Genomic DNA, 16,558 nt, shown 5'->3' on the forward strand with positions numbered 1-16,558 from the left:
CTATATACCGATAGGTGGGACACTTTCACAGCTAACAGCCATCTAACTGTTACTTTGTGAGAGGTGATCATTTTGAGGAGTTTGCCAACTGCTTTGAGAAGGGGGAGGAAATGCTTCCTGCTACAGTGATGAGGAGTCTCGCTTCTGGTCACTGCCCCAGCCGAGAGGGTAAAAACTGTGGACTGATGACGGGGCCACACTCCCCGCTGTAGTAACATCTTTGATAAGCGAAACATACATACTTGGCCTGGGCAAGCCTTAATCCTTCTGTTGTCTCCTTGTCTAATCAGAACTGGGACACTTGGAGACCAGCGAGTTGCTTGTCCTGAGCTTCTCAAAGCTAGTAGGTTTCGAGCTGTTTGCATATCATGTAACAATTCATCATCAGAGTTTTTTAAAGGACACAGAAGGTGCCAAAATACCACTGAAGTCAGCGTTCAGATCGGGTCATTCACGAATGAGCTTTCTCCGTGGTTTTATCTACAAGAGGGCCCTTGTTCAAAAGGCCTGAAAAATAACTCTTTGCAATGGAAGTTGTTACTCTCCACCAATATGGAGACACAGAATAGAGTCACGTTAACTGACTCCTTCCTCAGTCAGTCTCCCTCCTGTGAAGCTGTATTATTGGAAAATGGCAGTTAGCAAGAGGACACTTTTGTCAATTTTAGTGGATTGGATTCTCAGCTTCGAATTAGCAGAGGGCTTTTTTTTTTTTTTCTTTTTTCTTTTAAATGTCCTTGCTTCTTGAAACACTAATAGCAGGGAAAGGACAGTAAGTGATTGCATATGGAAAATGAGAATGCTTACTAATTTCAGCATGAAAGGGCGGGGGTTCAAATAATTATGCTTGTGTTAAGTGGTCTCTGGCTTTTCGCTTTGAGTTTAGGTTACATTTCTTTACACTTCAGAACTTTATTTCAGATCACACGCCTACCTTGTATCAAATTGTAATTGTCCCTATCACCGGAGGAAATATCCTCTTAGAAAATGCAAAGGCAGCTCATTCAAACAAGTAGGGGTTTTGTTCCTTTGAAAAAATATGAATCACACTGTAAAGCAGTCTTCTTATGAAAAACCAAGTCAAATTTCCTAGTCGAGAACCTTCAGATTGGCTATTTTATTGGAAAATCACAGGGATAGAATATATTTTTGTTTATCTGCTTTTTGCCTTCCAGAAATGACAGCTTTCCATGCTGAAATCTTGAATGCATTTGATTGGCAATACTGGCAATATTGGCTGGCAATACTGGAAACTCTATTGGCATTCTACACATTTGTGTAACTTTGACTTGGCATGTACCTTTTCATGTGGAAATATTTATGTATCTGAGGAGCCAGTTTAATTTAAGGATGTCATACAATTTGTGGTCTCACCGTACAGACTCAGATGACTAAATTTGCAATTGAAGCTACAAATTTTGCTTTCAGAAATTACAACTTCTGTTTTTCTTTTTTTAAAAAACAAACTCAGTGGCAAACCAAGGTTTACTTTAAAACTTCTTCTTTCCTATAAAACGACAAAGTGGCAGCACCTCCTGAATATATGTGTTTGCGTGTCTGTAAATGTCTATCAGCTACCTGATCCATCAGCCCTCCCTGACAAATGCTGATAGCCCCACGAGTGTGACAGACAGGATTAAATATTATCTCTCCAAGGACTGATCAGAAACGTAATAACTGCATGATATTCATATTTTTTCTTTACCTGTAACTTTGTTGACTATAAATACTGAACAGTGATATAAGTAATGGTAATTTGGGGAATTTAATATGGCATTTTTCATCAATAGAGTGTTTATCATTTTCATATAGTTAACCTCCTAACACCATTGTGAACTAATTAGTTCAGTTGGGTTCATATCCTGTATTGCTCAAAAGGAATTTTCCTGTTATGTATGCCTGTTGTACAGTTGGAGAAAGTACAGAAATATTGCTCAGTGAGTGAATGCACAAATTTAATACAAAGGCAGTACTTACCTCTGTAGTCCCCATGTGACCTTTTTAATTGAATAGTACGTTAAACTGAAAAGTGTATTTTATTTGGAGCAGATAGTCTTATTTATTTTGAAGGCTTACTATTTCTCTCTCAGCACTTAATTAGCTGTGTGACTTCTAGTGAATCACTTGAGCCTTTCCATCCTCAGTTTCTCCATCTGTAAAATGGTGATAGTAACATATCTTACCTACTTTGCTAGTGTCATCAAGAGATCGAATAAAAATACATGGGAAGGCACTTTACCATTGAATTCTAATCATTACTATAAAAAGCTAGCTGAAAGGGGAGAGCGGTTATTCTTTCCCCATAATTGCTTTAGCGTTCTTTGGCTCAGTGTTTTCTAATCTTCAGCTAGTCACAAATCGCTTTCACAATTATTGCTGTATCTTTGCTCCCCATGCCATTATTTGCAAAAATCTCTTGAAATCTTCTTTAAAGTATAAATACGTGCATTTTAAAGGGGAATTTGGTGTCATTATCGTAAGTGGGGTTTGCAATACCACTGCTATGAATAGAAGGTAATAGTAAATCTAAATAAAATAGATTTTCCAAGTAATAACAGTTGCTCTGGTAACACCCAGTTTTCTGTGCACTGCATTTTGAGGAGCGCTGACTCAGGTGATGGTGATGGTACTTGTTGAGGCTTTGATCACCACAGAGGGGATTCCGGGTGGGGCAGGGAACTGGCCCTGAACCTCAGGCTTAGCCTTGCCCACCTTGGTTTTCTCGGCCCAGATTGCCTGGCTCAAGGGGTGACGAATTGGGAACCGCTGGCTGTGACACCAGGGGAGCTGGAAGGCAGAGGTCGATGGCCAATTAGGCTCTTCCCTTTCCTTATACATAAGGGATATTTTTGTGGAATCTGCTCAACTGGAACGTGTGACTAACTGCCAGAGAGGGTCACAGGAGTAAAATAAGAGACGCCGTTAATGCTTAGCCAATAAATAGAGCATTTTATTGGATCTGTGTCTGTGAGGCGTACTGCACTCTGTTTTGGAAAAACAGGGGCAGATTTGCTGTTCTCTTTGTTGTAAAAAGTGAAAGATTTGCCCAACTTCCAAACGGAGCTTTGAAAAAAGAGAGGATGCAGATACAGCTTTATGCTACTCAGCCATTGTGCATCTGTTTCTATCAGGAGTAAACTTAAGATGTAAAGTTTCCACTGAGGTTTCCATTTAGAACATGACAGGGGGCGAGGGGGGAGGGGAAATAAGGCCTTTCTTCTACTTCAGGGGAAGTTTCTCGTCCTCCTCCTAAAAAAGGAAATCTGCCATCCAGTCACAAGAGAATTTCTAATCTGTACATATCTAGGCATATACTATAAATATATTTTTAATCTGTAAGCTTTTACACCATTATCTACTTTCAAAGGGTTTGGAAAATTCCAAAGTTACTTGAATCTCAGGTCTGTACAGCATGGTTCTTTCAAAGAGTTAAAAATGCTTTCATGTGTTATTTCATTGTGTTTCTACAGTTCCACAGAGGTAGGAAAAAAGGATGCTATAATTCTTGCTAAAAATAGATACCATGATTCTGTTTTAAGAACAGATAAAACTAAGGTCCAGAGATATAACATTTTATTTCCCATAGTTAGTGTGGATTAGAACATGAGGTTTGATTTATCAGAAGTTAAGCTTTTGTTTCAAAATTATCCTTCCCTCCATAGCGTTCTCAGAGAGCCTCTGAGAGCTCTTGATATTCCTTCCAACCCTCCTGTTGTTCTTACAATTTCAATCGGTTTTAGTTCGTCCAGGCAGGGATTTTAATCAGTTTCCATACCCATATAATTTTGTACTCATTGAAGGCACGTCCTAGAAATGACCCCAACAATAACAGAGAGTTCAGTGTCAGCGCTAACAATATCAGATATTTCAAACGTTGAGATATGTAATACTTTGCAATTTGCCGTCCTAAAGCTCCTGTGATATTTCTCCGAAGTGCATGGGGATGCCTGCAGATTGTGCAGGCTCATCGGGGGAAGTGATAGGAACCTACGTGTAGCTCTACTGGTAAATGGCATCCTCCTGCCAATGTTCAGACACAGCGTATGTATATTGCAAAGACCATTGATTCTTTTCAACTTGCTTATTAACTCTTGAAAATATAGCTCACTCCAGTAATTGTATTCACGACTAGATTGATGCTGTTACCTGTTATAAAAGAACTAAAAGCCTTGAATTTTCACCACTTTTATTAGCCTTGAATTTTCACCAATTTTATTAGTTTCTTCAAGCCGTTTTTAAAGGAAAATGATATGCTTCAAGTTTTGTTTCACTGTGCGTAGACTACAAAGCCCTGAGCATCCGTTATTAGTACACATTAAAAATTCATTGATGAAAGTTTGAAATTCCTTAAAATCATTTGAAATGCCAACAGGCAATTCTCCATTTCATTGCCATCGATTATAAGAATTCTAAAAATTATTTCCTTGGCATCTGCCTGTCTAAAATTGCATCCATTGGACTCAAGAAGCACAAATTAATTATTCTTGTTTTCAGGGCTGGAGCTGCAAATGCTTTGAAAAGAAATTGGCCCTATGTACTAGGCACATTACTAATTCAGAAGTGGAATAAGAACCAGTGTCCACATTATGAAAACAAATCCATAAGCACAGGGAACATCAATTTCAGGTTTTTCTTTCCTAGTTATATTTAGCGCCTTTTCTTTTTTGCTGTTATCACATGCCAGCATATCCTGGCTTGACTGAAATCTATTTTGCTCTCCTAACGAACTTATAGAACATTTCTCCATAAGATATGATTTATCTTGTATTCAGACACGTCTCTGAGGCCACATAAAACTACAAGACAATGTAAATGATATACTTTGATTGGAAGGTCTATTGTTATTCATGATTGAACTAAGAAAAATACTGGAGCTGAAATCACATATAACAATTCATGAAGCAATGTTTAGATAAAAGTGAACAAGATAAAAATAATGATAAAAGTTACAAAGCCTTACTAGTAATATCATTCAATCTTAATAAAAACTGCAAACAAACAATGAAGGCAATGATTAAGCTAAGAGCCTAGAGCGCTAAGCCATGTTTTGAGAACATGGATTCTATAGAATTGTTCCTTTTTCATCAAAAAGGAAATGATTCCCAATTTATCATCCAAATTTTGTAAGCATATGATTATAATTTCACTGTTTTCAGTTTTATTGCTTCACAAAAATTCTCATAAATGATCTTGTATAATCGTTTCCTTCTAAAGTAATATACTAATTAATTTCAATTAAATATATGTAAAAGAAGATAGATTTTGAAAAATGCGTCTCCCTTGCCATTTGTTAATATATTGAAAAAGTGTAAACCTTGAAACATTTAGCATAGAAAATATTCATTTTTGGTAATTTCTCAAGGGGGCAATTTATTAAATGAAAGGCTTTTAACATTAGCTAAAAGCAGCCCTGTAAATCATGGTGTCATCAAACCGCTTCATCACTTCATTAATTTAAAAGATTATTATATGCGTAACTGACATAATTTTGAACAATGTTACATGGCTAATTTATTAATGTAGAAAAGCAGAAATGACACACTGACTTGATTTATTTTTGTAATTGTATAATTTTAGAACTTTTGCCTATGACTTTCACTAACAGAAGAAATGATTCAGTGTCTCACTGCTAATTTTATCAAGGTTTCTTCCCTGCTAATGCTTTGCCAGTGGTAATATCTCTGGTCACTTAATTTTAAAATACATTTCTCAGAGTGCAAGACAAAGCCATTAAAAACAAAACTACCTTTTTTTTTTTAAAGTCCAGTGGTCAAGTAGAGGATATAGACCTTTCCAAAATGATAATTCTGAGATTCCAATTTTTTAAAATGTGCTTTGAGCTTTTTGGAGAATGTCATATTAGTAAAGTAGTATTGCTTTAATTACATACATCTATAAATTACTTCTGCTTTACATTTTATAATAATCTCTTTTCTAAACATCTGTGTATTTGTGAAAATCACCTCAGAGACAGTGCATTGTAATGAGTTGATTAAATGATTTTTAATGATTCTCATTCTTTCGTCATTGTAGTTGGTAAAACTTCCTGGGTGTTTTGTGAAAGGCTAAGGAAGCAGAAGAAGTTGGTGGTTTAAATTTTGTCTAGGTCTATTTTTGATCATGCCCGAGAAAAAGAATTTTTCCTCTGTTTGATTCCAAATAATGCTTTGGGTCATTTTTTGATTTTTTGTAGTTATGAAATAACAACTGAGATAATTTACATAAAATTGATTGTACTGTTTGCAATAATAAAAATACTTTTGAAGTATAAACATAAAACATTTGCTTATATTCTTGTTTAAGCTTAAGTCTTAGTCACAATGCAGCAAGATGCAAGTCTCAGAGAATTGTCTGCCTACTGTTAAATTCCTACAGGTTTTTTTAAGTTACAAGATAGAGAGCAGGACTGAGGTCATAAAACCTGTATTTAAGTTATAGAGCACTGAATTTCCCAAGTGAAATACACCTCCCAACTTAATTCACAGATGAAGATATAATCAAATTAGTGGCCATAAGGAACGTTCTCATTATTATAAGCACATATACAAAACTGGAAAAAAAAAAAAGAACTGTGAAGATGGTAGGCACCATTTCTACACTCTATGTACATAGAATAAATTCTACTTAAAAGTCTCCTATTTGGCAAATTTCTAGAATTATAGTGATACCTCATTTCTCTGTTATAAAATCTCAGTTTGCTACTATATGCTCAAAAGGCTTATATATCATATAGTTTTTGGTAGAAATTTCCAAGGGCATATAATTGTAATAAAAGTTCTAGATAGTATTTAAAGCAGTCTAATTTAGCTACTTACCCCAGCGTTCTGTCTACTGATGTCGAAGCTGAAGTGTACTTTACAGTATCTTTCTTAGATTGAAATTGCTAATTATCCAAAGAGGCAGCCCCTGTGGATGGTAATAATTTATTCAATGATTCATTGTAAGCACTAGAGTCGGCACAGTACTAGCATCTTCTACTGTGCAGGTTCTCAAGCTCTCCCGCAGAAATATCTGTTAACAAGTTGGCATGACCAGGGAGAGACTTCTACTAACCCAGAAAGATTCTTTTACATTTATTTTTCTGACTCATTTTGATGTTTCTCGATATGTACAAAGGTAAAACAATTTTTAAAAATATTGCCACCAAATGTTTTGGGGAAAAAAAATTCATTTGGCATTGGAGTGTCTTGACTTACTGATTAATTTCTTTTAGGCAAATGGGGTGAGGAGGTAGAGGAGTACTCTTTCAATATATTAGAGATAGGAAAGGTTAGATACTTTGTTTTCAAACATTGGTGGTCCTCAACAGCCCAGTTATGAAAGAAGGGCTACCTTTGCTTTCACTATAATCAATATTGATCAGTATGACTCCCTCCCTCCCTTGCTATATACTAGGCTATATACTTGCTATATACTAGGGAATAGATCCCAAATGAATCATCCAAACTTGACTTAGAAAAATTCCTAGCCACTCCAATAGCTTAGTGAAAAGACAGTCAACCACACACATTGAAATTGGGAGGCAAGCATAACAAACAGGAGTTAGAGGGGCTGACCATGGAAAATGTATTGCTATTAAAGATTTACTGAACTCATCAGCATGTTGTTGCTCAAAGGAAAACACTGGAAAATACATGGTGTCTGCCTTGAGGGGTTAAGATCTAAATTAGCCAGATGAGACAAGCTGGACAGAAAGTCACCATAAGAAAGCATAGGTCCTCAGAGTGAAAAAAATTTGAGGTCTCTACAATTATAAGCTTTAACAAACTTAGAGTGGAATTTGCCTGAGAGGGAATAAAGCCAATGTCCTCCTTCTCCTCACATGAATTTTCTTCAATACAGCATCCCAGAAAATACCTTTTTGGTTTTCTCAAATCTGTCGTCCGTTCCACTCCTAAGGTGAATTTGAGAAAATAAAAAATCTCTATTAATACACAGGGCCAAGAATCTATTTCCTCACAATGCCTCTCTGAAGGCATGAACCTTGAGCCCCAGACTGAGGTGACTGCTCTTTGTGAAAAGAGTTTAACAGTTAAAACAACCGAGTTGCACGTCTTTGCTCAGGAAAGATTGGCAATTATGCCAAATTATGTCTAATCGTTTTAGAATGTGGAGTAGTGTTTATTAATGTCTGAAGGGAGGTCCTAAATCTCCATCCCCCCACCCAAAACTCCAGTTTTGACTTTAACTGTCATTTTAAAAGATGAAAGAGCTGGCTTCATTAAGCAAAGGAGGCTTGAATTTCATTTCTTAATTTAAAACACACACATGCCACACCTATTTCTACTTGACAAGCCTGGTTATCTTTCTAAGTTTTCACCGCATTTGTTCAAGATAGTTTACTGGATGGTGAAATAGGAACATCATTCTCTGGTGGAAACCAGTTTTTCCTTTTTTCTCTTTGTTCACTCGCACTGTTGACTACTGTAGAGTTTTTCATTCTTCTTGGGCTTATAAACTAATATTCAATGTTTATGAATTTCAGTGTTGATTTTAAAGGTTGAATTCCTTTTCATGAGGAGTACGTGTAAACTTTGGAAGGGGAGTGAGAAGCATGCATACAGAAGCCACCAAACTGTAAAAAGAGAATCCTGGCCTTCCTGGCTTTCTCGTTTGCAGTTTTTCAAATGTGCAAGTATGTCTTAGATGTCTGCTATGACAAGGTTTATGTGGGTCCTAGAAAGCAGTTTAATACAAGATCCCTGCCTGGTCTGGAAGATGAGACAACAAAAAGCCAAGCAATAAGCCAAGATTCAAATAACTGATGAAAGCAAGAAAGGAGCTGTTGTCACGTGGTCCCTCCTCAGTTTAACTGCATGAACACACACAGCCTTGGTTTAGAGGAGGTGAGGTTACGTCAGGCTGAGGTGATCAGGGACATTTAGAGCGAGTGGGATTGCAGACAGATGTTATGTGTAAGTATGGGGTGCTGGAAGAAGAGCTGAGGAAGGGCCACAATTTTAAGGAAACAAGGTCCTTAACTTATTGCACTGACACCATGAAGAGCTCTAGCACATTCATTTAATAGCAGGTAGAGCTCACAAGGACCTACCGTATAGCACAGGGAACTATATTCAATGTCTTGTAATAACCTATAGTGGAAAAGACTCTGAAAAAGAATATATATATGTATAACTGAATCTCTTTGCTGTACACCTGAAACATCGTAAATCAACTATACTTCAATAAAAAGCATAAAAAGAATATATATGTATCTATATGTAAAACCGAATCAGTTTGTTGTACATTGTAAATCAACTATACTTTTTAGGGGGGGGGCACGCTACATGGCTTATGGGGATCTTAGTTCCCCGACCAGGGATTGAACCTGGAGCCAAGTGAAAGCCTGGAATCCTAAACACTGGACCACCAGGGACCTCACGTTCATCAACTATACATCAATAAAAAAAAAAAATAATAGAGCTGTCCATCGCTGCTTAAGAACCCCCGACACATGTTCCCCCTAGTTGGATCTGCCGCGCACTCTGGATGGAAAGGGACACATTGGATGCTCCACTTACTTCTCCACAACTTCCAGTGGGAAAAATCGTACTCATCTTCCGAGACACTTTTCCCATGTTTGCGGTGCGTGTGCACAGTTCTGTCCAGGCCCCATAGAGGGTAAGCGTGTTAAGTTTCAGGAGCTTTGGGTTGTACAGGAAACATCCTCTGCCTTCTGTCTAGTTGGCTGTTGTGGGGTGTTTGATGGGAAAGTGCAGAAACTTAGCCAGTGTCTCCCAGCTCCCCACAGCATGGGCTGTCACGGTGCATCAAGGTTCTACATGGGTCCCAGGAACAGGGAATGACAAAGCTCTTCATCTGACTGGAGACTCTGAACAAGGGGAACAAATGATCTGGCAGGAAACGGAATTACAGAAGAAATACGTGATTGCAAAAAATGGAAACAATCCCGAAGACTGTACTGTATAATAGAAAGTGCAAGTCCGTGCTATATATCTATCTATATCTCCATCTCCATCTCCATCTATATCTATACCTATATCTATACCTATACCTATACCTGTATCTGTATCTATATCTATATGTCTCCTCTCATATTACTTCCCTCCTCAGAGATAACCATTATTAAAAGTTTAGTGTTTATTTACAACTAAGTAAAACATACATGGCATCATATGACACAGTTCTAAAAATTTAGCAATACAACTTAGCTTTCTATATCAATAAATGCAGATCTACTGCATTCTTTAAAAGGCCATGTAATTTTCCATAGTTTGATTGAATGGTGATTTACTTAATGACTTTCCTATTGGTGGATATTTAGATTGAATCCAGTTCTCACTATAATGAACAATGTTGCAGTGAACATCTAGGAATATATTTTTGCTCACCTGTTCAAGCTTCTGTATGTTTAGTTCCGAGTGCTTGGTTATAGGGCATGGACATTTAAAATATCAATAAATATTGTTAATTGACTCAAAAAGATTGCACCAATTTATGCTCTCACAAAGAATTTGAGAGGACCCATTTTTTTCCCATTCTTGACAACAGAAGGTATGACCAATTTTTCTAAATTTTAGCACTCTGATGGGGAAAAAGCATATTTTTAATTTAGATTATACTTCTCTTAGATTACATATAATTGCACGTGTTAATTGGTAATTTATATTTCTCCTTCCATGAATTGCCAATTCATGTTCTATTTTATAAAGATTTTCTACAAGGTTCTTTGTCTTATTGTTTTTTGGGTTTTTAAAATAAATTTATTTATTTTATTTATTTATTTTTGGCTGTGTTGAGTCTTCTCTGCTGCACACGGGCCCTCTTTAGTTGCAGCGAGCGGGGGCCACTCTTAGCCGCAGTGCGCAGGCTTCCCATTGCAGTGGCTTCTCTTGTTGCGGAGCACGGGCTCTAGGTGCGCGGGGCCCCAGCAGTGGCAGCAAGCGGGCTTAGCAGTCGTGGTGCATGGACCCAGTTGCTCCGCGGCATGTGGGATCCTCCAGGACCAGGGCCGGAACCCGTGTCCCCTGCATCGGCAGGCGGATTCCCAACCACTGCGCCACCAGGGAAGCCCAGTCTTATTGTTTTTAAAACTTTATTTCTGTAAATTTATTTTATATACCCTTTCAAGGAAACTTTTGGTCTCGGGGAGTCTGATTATCTGGGTAAGAAGGCAGTTTCCAAGGCTGGCTTCTCTTTAGCATCTTCTGGGATGCATAGAAAATAATCACTGGCCCTGGGGACCAAGAGCCTCAGGTTTTCCTTATCCTACTGTTATCAACTAATGATGTGACCTGGGGCATGCCACATAACCCTCTTTTTTTCCTCTAGTTTTATTGAGGTATAATTGACAAATAAAATTATGTGTATTTAAAGTGTACAATGTGATGATTTGATGTATGTATGCATTGTGAAATATTTACCACAATCAAGTGAATTAGAACATCCTTCACTTCACATACTTAGCTCTTTTTTGGAGGGGTGGGGTGAGAATGCTTACAATCTACAGTCTTAGCAAATTTCAGGAATATAATACAATATTATTAACAACAGTCACCATTCATACATTAGATTCTCAGAATTGATTCATCTTATAACTGCAAGTTTGTACCTTTTGACCAAAATCTGCCCATTTCCGACATCCTCCAACCCCTGGTAGCCATCATTCTACTTTCTGTTTCTCTGAGTCTAATTTTTTTTTTTTTTTTTTTAGATTCCACATAAAAGTGATGCCACACAGTATTTGTCTTTCTGTGCCTGGCTTATTTCACTTAGCATAATGCCCTCCAGGTTCATCCATGTTGTCACATATGGCAGGCACAAATTGCCTTCTTTTTGGCTGAGTAATATTCCACTGTATATAATCCCACATCTTTATCTAGTCATCCATCGACACTTAGGTTATTCCCACATCTTAGCTATTATGAATAATTCTGTAATAAACATAGGAATGTGGATATCTCTTTGAGATTTTGATTTTATTTCCTTTGGATATATACCCAGAAGTAAAATTGTTGGATCATATGTTAATTCTATTTTTAACTTTTTGAGGAACCATCGTACTGTTTTCCATAATGGCTGTACCCACTTATATTCCCACCAACAGTGTACAAGTGTTCCTTTTTCTCCCCATTTTCACCAACATATATCCCTCTCACATTAAAGTTTTCCTATTAATAAAACAAGGGATAAAACAAGATGATCTAAGATGTCTTATATATGAATAAGTTCCAGATTCAGAGTCTATCAAGTATTCATTCAGTTATTCTACAAATACTCATTGGGTGCTGAATATTTGTGAAGCACGAGGCTAGGGAGTGCACATACAGAAGAAAGTGAATGTGACCCCTACTTTCATGGAGTTTACAATTTCGATCAAGCAGAGAGGCCATTCTTCGTCACACGGGTGAATCTGTAATTATGTGCTATGAAGGGTTCCTGAAGGAAGACAATACAATACTACAAAAGCTTTTAACAGAAAAGACCTGGACTAATCTGAGAAGACAGTGAAGATCTGGGAATGTCTCCGTGAACAAGAAATATTGCAGATGAAACTTGAAGGATGAGTAGCACTTAACTGTTGGAGTGGGTCGGGAGAACACAGGGAGTGGGCCAGGGAGAGAACAGCCATGTGTAAAGGCCCTGAAAGCAAAGGAGTTGTATAGACCAGTAGTCCCTAAAGTGGGCTGTGTAAAATGATCCAGTGAGGTAGGTGTAGGAAGAAAATATAAGACCCTATAAATATTTTTAATAAAAATAAGAAATGTTAAGCTTTAATAATATTTAAGGGCTTCCCTGGTGGCACAGTGGTTAAGAATCCATCTGCCAATGCAGGGGACATGGGTTCGAGCCTTGGTCCGGGAAGATCCCACATGCCGCAGAGCAACTAAGCCCGTGAGCCACAACTACTGAAGACCGTGCACCTAGAGCCCATGCTCCGCAACAAGAGAAGCCACCGCAATGAGAAGCCCACGCATCACAACGAAGAGTAGCCCCCGCTCGCCACAACTAGAGAAAGCCCACGCACAGCAACAAAGACCCAACACAGCCAAAAATAAATAAAATAAAATAAATTTTTAAAAAAGTTTAAAAAAACAATATTTAATATATGGGCTGACTTATGTGGCCTCATTCATCCATTACCACAGTTTCATGTGGTAAGTGAGAATTCTAAGAAAGAATGGAAATTCCCAAAGCGTCTGGGTGACCCACAGTATCCTTACTTGCTCACTCAGCATGTAGAGACATGTTGTAGTTTATACCTATGCCATCCTAACTGGCAATTACAGCTGATAATATCATTTTAAATTAACTCTCGGGGCTTCCCTGGTGGCGCAGTGGTTGAGAATCTGCCTGCTAATGCAGGGGACACGGGTTCGCGCCCTGGCCTGGGAAGATCCCACATGCCACGGAGCAACTAGGCCCGTGAGCCACAACTACTGAGCCTGCGCGTCTGGAGCCTGTGCTCCGCAACAAGAGAGGCCGCGATAGTGAGAGGCCCGCGCACCGCGATGAAGAGTAGCCCCCGCTTGCCGCAACTACAGGAAGCCCTAGCACAGAAACGAAGACCCAACATAGTAATCAATCAATCAATAAATAAATCTTTAAAAAAAAAAAATTAACTCTCACTAAACGGACAAGTAACTTAAAAGGATTCCAGCAAGAAAATCATCAACTGAAGATAATACTGTACAAATAACGCAAGCACAAATGCACAGCAAGCATGTGGCAGAATTGGTCTTCTCTTTTGCTCCGCAGACAAACTCCTCTTTAGTCTAACTATCAGGAAAAAGTAATGATGCAGGCAGTCAGATCTGATAAGAAGTTAGAAAAAATAAGGAATGAAAATCATCAGGAAGACTACTTGAAATTAGTATTTACATCCACTCTGAACCTTCCCTTAAGGGAATGACGCTTTTAACACCAAGGGAGAAGACACTGCCTTTTGAAAGAAGCTTGGTACACTGAAGAAAACATGTGGAAAATGGATGCTTAGAAATAGTTCTAACTTCATGTGATTTTTATTCTTGAAAAAATCATGTACAACTCCCACAAAATTCCTTGTACCTCTGCAGTTTAAAAAATTGGAAACTAAAATTATCTAATCTGTTTTAAAATCCTCTAAAGAGTTTCAGTGACCTTTGAACGAGTGTGTTAACAATATTAACATGCCACACCCCCTGATTCATTTTGAACAGGGAGGATGGAAATTCACTTTGGGAATTTCAACAAAAACCCTTTGATAATTGGAGGGTGTGGTTGAAAGCCAAGCTTAGACATAAAGCTTTGGGAAGTGTAACTAGTGATGTGATTCTTCTACTCAGATCGATACATCTTTGCAAAGTAACTGTTTTAGTTTTTGACAGACAATGAAATCAACTATTTTAAAACAAAACTGAGATTTTGAATGATAATAAGAAATCTTCACTAACAAACTGTACATATTAATATTTTAGGTGAGAGCAGAAAGGTGTTTTGCATTGTTAATAAAGAAAATAAAAGTGACTTTAAATGTATATGTCATAAAAAGATCATCCTTTTCTAATTTCTATTTAATGTTTTATAATATGTGATTCTTAATTTACAAATTAACAAGCATACCTTTAGTGATGGTGCATGCTTATTTTCTCAACTGTTTTGAGTCATTAAAAATGATTGAAGACCACCAGTACCAGCCTCAGTGTTAAAAGCTTCTGGAGGAGAGACGCCACCGTGGGTTCAAGGGTTCCGGAAGAGAGATTTGATCTATTCAGAAGGCATGCAGCAGCTGAATCAATTGTTCAATGATCTGGTCATGCTATGGTGCCATTTATAGCTACATATAGATTCCTAATTCGTAATTCACTCCACGCAGGACAATGAACCAACTGTCTGATGATAGGTGATGACAATAATTTACTAATATTTGTCATTTCAGCTCTCAGGCAAGGTTCACACTCCACCAAGCAAATGGACCATTGATCAAACATTGGTTTGTTCAGGTGACAACTATATTATAGGGTCTGTTTATCTCACTGGCACTTAGGAAATTCAGTCCCTAAATGGATCCAGATGATCTAGCTCTTTCTCTCTCTCTCTCTCTCTCTCTCTCTCTCTCTCTGTCTCGTGTGTGTGTGGGGGTGTGTGTTGGGAGACGTACCTGGAAAGTTAAGATGCAAAAACAGCAGAAAAAAAGAGTGTTAAGGAATAAACACAGTGCTAATACTTTGTGTTTGTGTGTGCGGCAGAGGATTTTTCTCATTCCCACTCAATCATGCTCCTTCCTTTCTGTATAGTATTTCCCACCATTTTCTTAAATGATACGTTCCAGGGCACTGAAAGTCATACTTCCCTATACGTATGTGTCACACTGGGGGGTTAATCAATGTTAAACATGGTCATGGGTCGCCTCACCTTGTTCTAACGTGGAATCTCAAGCTGACAGAGAAAAGTGGTCCTCCTAATCCAGGCCCATTTCTATGAGGTTTAGCATCAGTCACAGGGAAGCTGGAATGAGGCATAAATCATTCTGTTTCCCACGTTTAACAGTTTCTTCTCGGTTCTCCTCCTCAGCCTTTCAGTTACTCATACTGATGACTTACTTTGAGGTTTTGTATCATCTTTCTTGGAGACCAGTACTTTATAAATGACAATACCTCATCAAAATGACCGTGTGTTCTTTAGCTTTCAAACTGAATTGTATCCCATTGCAAAGAACTGTTTAGGGAGGTTTGAGGTCATTATTATTACAAGTTTTAAAAAAATAAGGCAATGCATAGAAAAAAATCAGCCTTCCAGAAAATAAACATTTTGATTTACAGCTAATCTATGGTTGTTTCCAAGTTGCTTCTTTCTCCTCCTATCCCATTGCCCCTCTACCACAGAAGCCCACCCAAATAACTTTGCGGTGCTTTAAAAGGGATGCTGTAAAGATGGGGTTAGGGCTTCCCTGGTGGCGCAGTGGTTGAGAGTCTGCCTGCCAATGCAGGGGACACGGGTTCGAGCCCTGGTCTGGGAAGATCCCACATGCTGCGGAGCAACTGGGCCCGTGAGCCACAGCTACTGAGCCTGCGCGTCTGGAGCCTGTGCTCCGCAACAAGAGAGGCCGCGATAGTGAGAGGCCCGCGCACTGCGATGAAGAGTGGCCCCCGCTTGCCACAACTAGAGAAAGCCCTCGCACAGAAACGAAGACCCAACACAGCCATAAATAAATAAATAAATAAATAAATAAATAAATAAAAGACGGGGTTAGAGCTGTACATGAAGCTCAGAGGAATATCAGATTAAAATCACCTAACATGTTAGAAGCAAAATTAAAATCGGACAAGCCAAATGAGCTGTTAAATTATAAGTAACCATTTTACCAAATAAATAGCTCATTAAATTGCCACAGAATCAATATTAAGAGGCCAGGGCGATGTCAAAAAGGTAAAATTGCTGGACTGCTACTGAATAAATATAGGTAAACACAACTTTAAGGTACATAGGTAATTTCTCTGCAATCTTCCTTCTTTCCCACCCCTTAAAACTATCTGTAAATCTGTTAATAGTCTATCCTGTTGTATGCATAATAAAATAAAGCAGAGAAATAGATAATACTAAACAGAGATTCAACTCA

At 38.1% G+C, this 16,558-nt stretch overlaps 1 long non-coding RNA gene across 1 annotated transcript in view; it reads left to right on the plus strand.

The window, feature by feature from the left end:
- The first annotated feature begins 13,265 nt into the window (after nt 1-13,265).
- LOC309611737 overlaps nt 13,266-16,558 on the plus strand; it is a 274,615-nt gene continuing 271,322 nt past the window's right edge. Inside the window, exon 1 of the long non-coding RNA XR_014234712.1 lies at nt 13,266-16,053. This is a non-coding gene — a long non-coding RNA (uncharacterized lncRNA). The remainder of the gene's footprint in view (nt 16,054-16,558) is intronic.

This window comes from Balaenoptera borealis (genome assembly GCF_965194805.1).
Source record: "Balaenoptera borealis genome assembly, chromosome: 15".
Lineage (NCBI taxonomy): Eukaryota > Metazoa > Chordata > Mammalia > Artiodactyla > Balaenopteridae > Balaenoptera > Balaenoptera borealis.